The sequence below is a fragment of the Vulpes lagopus genome, chromosome 4 (assembly GCF_018345385.1).
Source record: "Vulpes lagopus strain Blue_001 chromosome 4, ASM1834538v1, whole genome shotgun sequence".
Taxonomy (NCBI): domain Eukaryota; kingdom Metazoa; phylum Chordata; class Mammalia; order Carnivora; family Canidae; genus Vulpes; species Vulpes lagopus.
In genome coordinates, this window is record NC_054827.1 from 109,035,231 (window position 1) to 109,047,424 (window position 12,194).

The 12,194-nt window shown below is 47.7% G+C and overlaps 1 protein-coding gene across 2 annotated transcripts in view; it reads right to left on the minus strand.

The window, feature by feature from the left end:
- SV2B (synaptic vesicle glycoprotein 2B) overlaps nt 1-10,915 on the minus strand; it is a 174,248-nt gene extending 163,333 nt beyond the window's left edge. Inside the window, exon 1 of one of the 2 annotated variants that reach the window (XM_041753804.1) lies at nt 10,877-10,915. The gene's annotated coding sequence lies outside the window, so the exon portion shown is untranslated. Of the gene's footprint in view, nt 1-10,146; nt 10,355-10,876 lie in introns of those variants that run through there. The other variant, XM_041753803.1, reaches the window with a different exon arrangement.
- Between the last annotated feature and the right edge of the window lie 1,279 nt (nt 10,916-12,194).

Consider the following 12,194-nt stretch of genomic DNA (forward strand, 5'->3'; position numbering starts at 1 on the left):
TCTCAGTGGTTCCTGAGCTTTTTCCTCCTTGGCACACCTGATAATCTTTAGACAGCGCCCCCACCCAAGAGATTCCAGTGGGTGTCCACAACACTTCCCAACAAACTTATCTTCCCCATCCCTCTCTCCTCATCTTCCACCCCCTGACTCAAACCACTTCACACTCCATGCTCTAGCCACACGTGCCTATCACTTCCTATTATTCCCAAATCAACCAAGCACTTGCGTGTCTGTATGTCATTCTGCAAACTATCTTTGCAGGAATCCCCTTCTTCCCCTCCCCCCCACCCCCCCCCCGTCCCTCCACCACCATCTGGAAAACTCTTACCCATCCTTCAGGGTCCAATGAAGCAATATCCCTTCACCCATTCCAATAGCTTTCCTGGCCCCAGTATTCTTTCCTCACATAGCAACAGCAACTGCTTAGAGTTTGTGCTTCCACAAACATTCACTCAGTATATACCTCTGTGATATCACCTTCTCACTTTGGGCTCAAGGTATTAATCAATGAACTCCCCAATGGCATAGCCCAGGAACTGCAGCCCTTGTAGGACCAAGCCAACAGAGGAAACTCAGGCCCTATTCAAGTCATGGTCCTGCTTCCCTGATGAGACAGAGGTGTAGAGCCAAGAGTTTGACCATGTGAGCTCACAGACCATGTGAGCTCTGAAGCAGGAAAAAGTGGTATGGAGATATTGTGAGCTGTGCAGACAAATCACTTGGAGATCTCAGTAAAATGCAGATTCTGTTTCAGCAGGTCTGGGGTAGAGCCTGAAATACTGTATTTCTAACAAGCTCCCAAGTGATGCTGCTGCTACTGGTTCAGGGCCCATACTTTGAGTGGCAGGGCCCTGGAGCTTGTTTTGGGACACATGATACACCTGGGACAAATCTCAAAGACCCCACTTCCAGAGGATGAAAAGTTCTAGACTGAGAAAACAGATACTCTTTCAATAAGAGAAAAATATAAGCAATGAAGCATAAAACATGGCAGTGGCTGGATAGACATCTACAGAAGAACATGATCTGGGTATGGGTCCACACCCAATGTTAGTATCCAGAATAAATGAAATCTGATTATGCAGAGGAAAACAAGCAGATTTCTCTCACCTCATCCTTAGGGAAGACAGGACATTGGTTTTAAAGTAATAGAAGAAACTCAGTTATGAGCCACAGAGCACTGAGTTAGGGCCCATTAACCATCAAGGACACTTGAAGTTTGACCCTTTCCAAAGTTAAATATCTCCACCTGCAGGTAAGTGATGACCCTGAGAACAAGCCTGCAGGAGGGCAGATGGACATATGAATGTAGGAAACCAGCTCCACAGGCTGGGAAGCAGGTTGGATTCAGTGCCTGGGATAAGCCCATGTGGCACTATCAGGTATTAGCAAAGTCCCTTTATAAGACAGTGAGTTATGGTATCAGAGTAGAAGAAGCTAAGTCTGGGTAGTGGGTTGAGGCCCGGAGCCCCACCTAACATGCCTTCATGGATGTGGTGAGGAAGGACCACAGCACAGGCCAAAGAAGATGTTCTAGACCGTGAGGCAGCTTTGCATTTGAATCCACTCTGACCTTTAGTGGATACTAAACTTTGGGCAAGTCATTTAACTTCTCTGAACCTCAGTTTACTCCACCATAAAATGCAATACATCCCCACTTCATAGAAATTGTGAAAATTCAATGCAGAATAATAATTCTTATTTTCACATGATCAGACAGCTAGAGGAACCTCCAAGAGACATAGCATCTAATGGGGGCACCCATTAGATTGGCCAGCATGATCCAAAAGAAAAGAAGAGGACGTGGCTCAGCACCACATCCTGCTTCCATATTGCTTATGACAATTCTCCTGTAATTCATATTCTATCACTTTAATTTTTAAGCTACTGCTTTTACAGTAATCCCATAGCTTCCCTTTCCTTAAAGATTAATTTTTATGCTTTGCTTTAAAAAAAATCAAGTGGTTGCATTTAACCCATAGACATTCAAGCAAGCATGGGTGGGATGTGTTCATCACTCATCATAGGGGTAAGAGTGGAACTAAGTCCCTTCAGCCTCCAAGATCAGGAGCTCCTGCCTTTGCCATGAGCTTTCCAGCCTCATCCCTGGGACCAGCACTCTGCCTGAAGCAAGCCACCCCCCAACAAGGCCATTTCCTCTCCCTCAAAGCCACCCACGTGCCAGCTGAGTTCTACCCCTCTCTCTATTGTCATCTGCTGCACCCCAGATCAGATCCAAGGCCATGGTCAGATCCCGGGCATGGCAAGAGAGCAGGGGCCACAGGCCGAGAAAGAGCAGCCCTGGGCCTGGGCTTTGGAGGCCAGAGGGGGAAATCCCAGGGGACTTTTCAGAGGAAACTATTGAGGGGGCTAACCAGGGACCCACCTGCCTGGGAAAACTAGCTGTGCTGTTTGGGAGGATTTCTAAGCATAATAATGAAGGGAACCAGGACCTATTTTTTTGTTCTCTCCAGGTCCCAACCCCAGGCGAACTTATGTTGCTGCAAGCCTGACTAGGCTCTGATCCTCTTGCCTTCATTAACTTACTGCAGGACCTTAGATAAGTCATTTTCTTCTCTAGACTCAGCTTCCCACTTTGCACAGGAGGAGGACTTCCACTCCTCTCCCTATAATAAGCAGTGAATGCATCCCAAGGAGTTGAGATTCCTGCGTTCTGAGATCTCTTTGGCTTGGAAATGCTAAGACCCTGTAGTTCAAGAAAGTCCTTCCACTGCTTTGGACTTGCTCTGGACCCAAAAAGGAAGATGTCTGTTAAATATCCACTAAAACAAAACCTGCATCCTTGGGAGGAATGAAGGCATGTTTATCCATGGACAGGGATTCATCTGCAGGTTCCTGTCATGGGAAGACCTTGAAAACCTACACCCTTCTCTGCTTAGGTGTTAGGTGCCCAGAACTCCTGCCAATACGTGTGTCATCTGCAGTTGGTACGGAAACAGAGAAGGCCACCGAGCCCCCAGCTTAAATAGCCAGCTTCCAGATTCAGGCATCTGTGATTCGAAAAGGCTCCAGAGGTCTAGCAAAAGTGCCTCCTCTTGCATCTTTGCAGAGCTGGACAAGAAGGAAATGAGGTAGTTCCTCCATGTCTCCAAGGGTACTTTTCTCTGTGAATTCTTTTTTGCTGGGCCTCACATTTTCCATCTGCAAGATGGAAGTGGGAGAAAGGACGCGGCCTATATGATCTAACTTCTAAAAGTGGTGCAGTTCAATTCTATTTCTGAGGAGTTCTGCAGTCACCAGTGAAAGGAGAATTTTCAAACGCCTTTTGGAGAAAAAAAGTTAATGTTACTCTCTCCCCTGCCACCCAAGACAGAAGCAAGCTCTGAAAAGAGAACAGAAATTGGGTGAGCAGGAGTTTCTATAGAAAACAGGAAGATCTGATAGGACCTCCTTCTGTGTGGTGGGAATCATGATGTGGATCTTCATTGCTAGGACAGGCAACACTATTGGGTGAGCTGTCATAAATAATCAGGACAGCAAAGGAGGTTTGGCCTTTGCTGCTGATGGATCTGAGAGTTCCAAGGGAAAGTTGAGTGTAGGATACTTGATCTAGAAGAGGTTGGAATGGCAGCAAAGGCACAGAGGTTGGGGAAAGAGACACCATTAGCTGCTGAGTACCCATTAGGTGCTGAAGACTTAGCTCATCACTGTCACTTATGCTGTCATTTCTTGCCCAGGCAACTGAAGAATCACCAGGAAGAAGTTTAGCCAAGAGAACAACCACGACAGTATTTACTCATTCAGGTATCTAATCTATATCTAGGGCATGCTCACTATGTGCCTGGCACAGAGATAACAGTAGATTTTTCCAGTAGAAGACACCATGGGGTAGATTTTGTAGGAACAATGCCTGGAGGCATCTGGGAGGACAGTTTCTGCATCTACATAATCCAAGGGACTCAAATTTTCATCCTGGAATTCCAACAAACTATAGGATATTATTGAGCTGAGCTAGTGGGGTTGGTTTACTGCAGAGAATAGAAGGTTGGCTTCCTTCTGAGGCATTTGGAAATCTCCAGCCCATAAGGCTGATTATTAGTCACTTGCCTTATTTTGAATAGCATGAGCCCAATGCAAATAATCCTCTCAATAGCACTGGTAACATTAAATGACAGGTTCTCAATTTTCTCTTAACACAGGACTTAAAGATATGGTGATCACTTAATTAACATTTGACCAACATATTTCCAAGTCCAGGAGCATGAAAGGAACTGCAGAGTACTTAGATGTTATTACTATCATCATCACCACTATCATCACCATCATCACCATCACTACCATCATTAATATCACCATCATCATCATCATCATCATCATCTTACAAATGAGGAAGCCAAGGCTCAGAGAAATTAAATAACTTGCTCAAGTTCACACAGTTAGAAAATAATGAGGTTTAGGTGCCTGTGCCTCAGTCAGTTAAGCATCTGCCTTTGATAGATGACCCACATGATTTCAGGGTCCTTGGATCGAGCCCTACTCAGCAAGGAGTCTGCTTCTGCCTCTCTCTCTTCCTCTGTCCCTCCCTTTGCTCATTTTCTCTCTTTCTCCTTGTCTCTCTTGCATGCATGTGTGCACACAAAAATAAAGAAAAAAATCTTAAAAAAAAAAAGAAAGTAATGACAATTGAGCTAAAACCAAGTTGTCTGATTCCAAACCCCACTGCTCCATCCTATGCCCCATGTGGTCAGGCTTATTACAAACACACAAAAAAATGAAGGCCACATTACTATCTTTCTCTTACTTCCTTCTGGGCTTCAATTGTTTTTCCTCCCTACTATTGACATACACTCTTTCTCCCCCTCTCTCTCAAACACACACAAACACACACACAGAGGAAACCACTTCCAATGGTAGTACCTACTTTTTTCATTCCCTCCTTCTCAATATCATTGCAAACAAAACTCGCCCTCACACATACCTAGCCACACCATGGGAAAGAAATGGATAGCACCCAGAATTTGAGACTGAAGTCAGTCTAACCTTCCCCCTTTGCAATAAAACCATTGCCTACTTCTCTCCTTTTATAAACAGGAACACATTATGCAAGATGCTGTAGATGTGGGATTTTTCAAGTGAGCTGGTGACTCTCTCTCACTTGGCATAAAATTGATTTAAATAAATCTCTCCCTTTTTCAAGATTCTTCCCTGCTCCTGCTTAATCTTAAATTGAGAGCAGTACAATAATAACCAAAGAACATCACACCCCTGAATTTCAGCCACCTCTCTCTGGAAGATCTTGTCTCCTTTTTTTGAAAGTATGAGCTATTTTTTGGCTTCCACTTATTTCTCTTTCTTACTTGTCACCACATATTGCTTTCTGTAAGATATAAGCAATTGAAGCCTTTGTATCTAAAGTCTGTTTTTAGCCCAGGAGATCCACAATAAGGCTCCCACAAGACCTTGGAAAGAAAGGGAATAACTTCAGAGAGTTACACTTCAAGATCCACTGAAGCAACAATATGCAGTCACCTCCAGTGAATAAACTGTTCCATTGATTCATTCACTCATTCATTCAAAAAATATTCATTGAGCACATACTATATGCTAGGCATCATTCTGGGCACTGGTGGTGATACAGCAATAACTGGTTTTCTGAAGGACAAATAAATAACATATCCATGACACCCAAATGTGTGTCTCCTGCTCAAACCCCTTCCTTCAACTCTAGACTCACATATATAGCTATCTACTTAACATCTCCCATTGGACATCCATTGAACCCCATGACTGTTCCTTCTCCATCTCAGTAAAGGGCTACTTCTTCCATTTGCTCAAGTCAGAATATGTGGAGTCATCCTTGGCTCCTTTCTTTCTCTCATACCGTAAATCTACCAATCAGCAAATGCGGTCTTCTCCACTATCAAATATATCCAAAATTTGATCACTTCTCACCATCATCACTCTCCACTCTAGTCCAAACCACCTCTTGCCTGAAGAACTATAGTAGCCTCCTGGCTGCTCTCCCTGTTTTCATTCTTGACCCCCTAGCGTCATTTATAAGGTCTAAATCTCAAGTGATCATTGTAAAACATAAATCAGATCATGGCAACCAGTGCTCAAAATTCTCCAATGGCTTCCCATCCTGCTTAGAGCAAAAGTCAAAGTCCATACAAGGCCCTACAAGACTATGTACTGCTTAGCTCACTGCTATTTATCAGATCTCAACTTCTACCATGTTCACCCTCTCTCAGTTCCTTCTTCATAAGTTTCCTTGATGTTTCCAGAACGTACTAGTACTCTGTTGCCTCAGGCCTTCACACTTGTTGCTTCCTCTGCTTAAAAGAATCTTTCCCCAGATATCAATCTGGCTCACTCTTTCACTTCCTTCATGTCACCCTGCCCACTTGCTATAAAATGCCCACCATCTACTCAACCCCTCACTCAACCAGGCACTCTCCCACCCTCTCTTCCCCGCTTGATGTTCTAACATTACACATTAACTTATTTACTTTCATATTATTTATCTCCCCCAACTAGAATAAATGTTTCACGAGGATAGATGTTGTATTTTTATTGCTGTGTCCCCTACCTATAATATGCCTGACATACAGAGAACACTCAACAAACATCTGCCGAATAAATGACTATCTAAAGGTATATATGTCCAAAGTTGATTAGCCATGGAAACAGAGAAGAAAAGAAAAACGGCCAGTTGCAGGCATTTCCCATTTAAACAGAGTTCAGAAGAAAAGGAGACTTAGCCAGAGTACTTTAAATATTAAGGTCCCCATAGTAGATTGATCACAAAAATACTCCTAATTCCTCCCTTCCCTGTATCCATACTCTTTGCAATGCGACTAAGTAGCTCCTCTCATCAAGAAGTGGAGTTTATTCCCTGCTTCCTCACTCTGCACTAGCCTTGTGATACCCTGCCAATAGACAAGGATGAAATGATAGTGTGCCAGCGGTAAGTTTAGGCTATGCAGGTTTCCCCTGTCTCTCGAACTCCCGCCACTACCACATGAACATGCCAACTCACCTGTTGATGAATGAGAGGTCACATGGAGCCGAGCTGAGCCATCCCAGCTGAGGTCATCCTAAAGCAGCCAGCCTTCCACCACTCTATCAGCAGACCAAAATCAGATGAACAAATCCAGCTGAGATCAACCAAGCTTAACCCAGATCTGCAAACTGCCCGGCCAACCCATAGACATGTGAGAAAATAATAAATGGTTGCTTTTAGGGAGGTTTCTTCTGTAGTCCCATTGACAATATCAACCCTAATGTGTGTGATCAATCCCTAGGGTAGTCATCTAAGCTGCTTTGCTCTGAGTACGTGCTTTTGGGAAACTTCCTCCTTAGGAGTTAGACTTCATGAAGGGGAGTCTGCAGGAAGACCTAGTAGCCATGCCACATAGTTTGTCTCAACCATTACAAATCAGTAGAGTCGTGTGCAGGTGAGCAAGGTCACTAGGATGTGGCCCAGAAGTGACAGACCAGGTTTGCAAGGCAGCAAAACTAAAAGCCAGACCTTAGTTGGAGACATTCACCATGGTAAATGTCACCTTCTGAGGCATCTTGAGAGAAATCCTGCCAGCCTCCCTAACAGTGACCCAGCCACATGATATCCTATTTCACAGAAACTTTAACAAGGTTCTCAGGCATCCAGCCCCATTTCTGTCCATAGAACACACTGCAATTGCCCTACTACACCACGAATGGTTATGGGATGGAGCTCTCAAATCTGTAGAGGAACAAAGTCTCAAAAGGGCAGAGCAGCAAACTAGAGTCTTCATACAAACTATAAAAGTCTCAAATAAATTAATCATATGACACTAGGTAAATGCGTTCCATGAGACACCATAAGGTCAGTATATTTCCAGTTAACTCCAACACCTTTCCACAACCACAGAAACTATTAATTATCCTCTGAGACAACAAAGAGCTAACAAGAAATCTGCAGGACTATTCACTAAAGATGATGCTTTCTTTTTTTATGGGGGTGGGGTGGAGGAGGAAACAAACATGATGTTCAGGTTCAAAGGATCACAAATACTTGATCTGGATGAAAGATAGCTGTACACTGTTTGCACTGCCTTCCTGATTCCTGTGCCATTTGTCACCATGCAAAAATTTATGCCTCCACTTACTACACTGACTTACGCTCTGAATGACCCCAGGAACTTAACGTTTACCAACCAACCTTCTTCTAAATGTAGAGTGTAAGATTTAAGCCAATTCTTAAAACAAGAGCTCAGGACATAAACTTAGTGACAAATACAAATAATAAGAGGCAATACCCCAGTGACCTTGCCATGTCACCTGTCCTATCTTGAGTCCTACCCCTCTCTCACTCAACCACAGCCTCCTTGGCTTCCTTTCTGATTTTCCTATGAACACATCTCTCTCTTGTTTCAGGGATTTTGCAGGTGCTATTTCTCTGTCCAGAATGCTCCTTCTCAGCATCTGGCTAGCTCACTCCCCCACTTCCCCAAGGGATCTGATCAAATGTCACCTATCAGCAAAGCCTTCCCTGACTAGGCTGCATTAAAAAATAACAATCTTCACCGCACCCTTTGGCAGCACTCCTCATTCCTCTTACCCTGCTTTATTTCTCTCCATTATAATGTATCATTGGCTGATTCACTATCTAGTTATTTAGCTATTTGTTATACATTTGCATACACAAACACACACACACACACACACACACACACTAAGCTCCTTGAGCATAGGGGCTTCATTTAGTTCATTTCTGCATTCCCCACACATAAAGCAGTCACTGACACATAGTAGGTACTCAATAAAGGACTGCAATTTCTTGAGCATCAACTTTGTGCCAAGCAGTTTATGTCCAAAAATCATTTAACAATGAACAAATATTTTGTAAGCACCTACTATGTAATACGTATAACAACTCTATTGTTATCTCCATGTTACAGATCAGAAAAGTAAAGCATAACAGGAGGCTATGTAACTTGCCCAAGATACTCACCTAGGTTTGTTTGTCCATCAAGCCTGCTTTTCAAACACCTTGATGATGGTTTAGATTACCGAATGCATGTGATATGCAGCTCTAGTAAACACACATAACACAAGAGCTTTATCATATTTCATCCCCTACTACAGTTTTGTGCAGGACAAAACATCCATTAGTTTGGATTAGATTGGTAGTAACGGCTTTAGGTTTCCTTCCCACCCATTTAGACATAATCATGGTCAGAGCTTTCCCTCTGAACTGGGCTGAGACAAGTACAGACAGGTCAGGGACCCAAGGGGGAAGAAAGCAGAAGTTCATCTGCTCTGAAAAAATCCCTCAGAATTTTCCAGAATCCTTGCCTTTGCGAAGTACTGCTTCAAAACCTTCTTGGTCCTGGAATTTAGGAAAACAATCAATTTTTTTAAAAGGAGAAAAAAAAAAAACCTGACCTGCATTGGGTGCACTCTTGTGTGTGTGTCTACTGGGATCTGGTCATGCACTGCAAATGCCAGCCCTGTCATGACTTGTACAGCTCTGCCCATCCAGTAGCTATGATGCTGATGGGGTGGAAGAGTCATGTGGGTCACTCACAGACCAAAGGACCCAGGGAGGGACCCAAGCTCTACTGAAATCCACGCCCTACCTCATCTGCGGAGGGCTTCGTTTTAAAAGTAATCTCCTGGCACAATGAATTCCTTCCTCCTCTTTGCTCCCGCCACTCTTTCCTCACACCAGCACGACTGAGCTCATCACACTCGATTATTACAGGTGTTTCTCCCCCACCAGCTGTGAGCTTCTGGAAAACCTAAACTTTGTTTTCCTCATCTCTGCATCCCCAAGGACTAATCCAGCCTCTGACACATACTAGGTGCTCGGTAAGTATTTGCTGACTCAAGAAAGATGCAGAATGAGCCTCTACTGGATCTGCTGCATTGACTAGAGCAAGCAGGACGAGCCACCTCTTCTGGAAAGGGCAGAAAACAGAAACATAGAAGAGGTCCAGTGCAGCAGAACAACTGCTGAGCTGGCTGCAATGCCCACCTCTTCCCCCTACACATATCTCTCACCCCTCACCTGCCACTCCTTGAATCCCAAGGCCACCCACATTTCCCTTTCAAACAGGCTTGAAGAAAACAAGCAGGGATCCCCCTGCACCCACCCCACTCAGCTGCTCTTAGCGAAGCCCAAAAGGGACGTTAAGTTACCTTGAAACGGAGCTAGTTTGCATTCGTGATTGCCGGTTCGAGGGTCGTGTTTCCCCAGCCCTGCTGAACCCCTCGACAGCAGAGATATCTAACACCCGTCTGCGGAAGAACCGGCTGTGCCTCGCTCCTCCCTGGCCAAACGCGTTTGCTCACCCATCCCTGCAGAACAGATCATGTTCTTTTCCTTGCGCTAAAATCCATCTCTGCACAAACCCTCTCTGTGTCCCTAAGAAGCGGCCCCCACGCCCGCGGAGGGCGCCCCCACACGCAGAAGCACACACTCACGAACCCCAACCCAGAGCCACCAGGTGTAAGCACGTTTATCATGTGTTCTCTAGGAACAAACCGCCAGCAGCAAAACCCACCTCCCAGAAATAGAATTGAAGCTAAAAGCCGTGGCTGGGAAGCTCATGCAAAGGGACTTCACAAATGTCGGGAGCCCAAGTTGCAGAACTGTGCGGCGCTAACAGTTGGAACCGGGCTTCAAAGCAGCCCTTGGGGATGCCGCCTTCAAGGAAGCGCGCAGCCGCGGGCGGCCGGCGAGCGCTTGCTTCTCTGCACCCGCTTTCCAAGACTCTCCCCCGGCTTTGGAGCCGTGGACTGTGCACAGCGTCCAGGGGCGGCAGCGTGTGGGCGCCGGCCCCGCAGGCGGGCAGGGGAGGCCCCGGAGCGCGCGGGGTCGGGGCCGGCCCGCTCCGCACGCTCCCGAGCTAGCCGCCGCGTCGCCTACCTGGGTGGGAGATCCGCGGCCGGGGCGGCGCGGGCGCGGGTGCGGGCGCAGGTGCGGGTGCAGGTGCGGGTGCAGGTGCGGGCGCGGGCGCGGGCGCGGGCGCGGGCGCGGGTGCGGGTGCGGGTGCGGGTGCGGGAGCGCGCGGCCCGGCCCGCAGCTCCGGCCACCGCGGCGCGCGGGCGATCCCGGCGGAGGCAGGAGCCGGCGGCTGTCACACCTGCATCACGGCGCCCACGCCGCCGCCGCCGCCGCCTGCCCAGGCGCAGCACGCAGCGCGCCCCCGCTCCGGGCTCCGAGGGCGGGCGGCGCCGGGTCCTCCGTGCAGCGGCTCAGATGCTCGCGCGCTCTCCCCGGCCTGAGCATTAGCGGCGTCCGCGGCTGCAGCCGGTGCTTCTAAATCCCCTCTGGTTCGAGGCGGGGTGATCGCGGGGAGGGGGCCGGCGGGGCCCCGGGCTGTCTGGATTTGCAGCCCGGTTGATGTCAAACTTCTCATCCCTCGAGTTTCGAGTTCGGTGCCCGACTGCCTCCGGCCGTCATCCCTCTTGGCTGTCTCCTCCCCGCCTGCCGGGGCGAGGGGGCGCCGCGTACTCCGCGTCCTCTCTCACCAACTCCAAACCGGGACCCATCAGAGGGGACAGGACTCCAATGCCAGGCAAGGGGAAGCCTCTGCTAATGCATCGCCCAAGTATCTCAGATAACGGATGCACCTAAATCGCTGTGTCCTTGTGCCTCATCAGGGAACTGAGAGGAGCTTCTTTGGCGAGTGGGAAGAAGGTGGAAGACACGGCGGGGCCTAAACAAACCCCTGCACCTGTCTCCCTCCTTCCAACACCCTCCCCCGCGCCGCCCCCACCCACCCAGAGAAGAGCGCACCCTGCAGTGAAAGGCTCTTTTCGGGAGCAGGGCGCCTTTCTAGGAGGAAGTGAGAGGCAACCTAGTGACAGTGGAAATTCAGAGGCGGAATCGAACAACGCATCCGCTGGGTGCCTGGCCTTCTGGAGGGCCTGGGGCTGCTTTCCTCCGCTGGTAGTGCTGAAATGCTGGTCCTGAAAGACTTGTCTTCCCCTCCCAGCGCAAGCCACCGCCACGAGGTCTTCGGTTCCCGCGTGTGAGCCGCGTGAGCCGCTGGCCAGCTCCTGGGTCCCAGCCCCACTCCACACCCCCACCGTCCCTCACCGGGACCACCCCAGGAGCTCCCACTGCTCAGCCTCCTAGATCCCTTTCTTAAGATGTAAACGTGATCTTGACTCTCTCCCAGCTATTACCACGAATCGGCTTCCCAGTGGTCTCAGAAAACCCGAGACTCTTCTAATACATC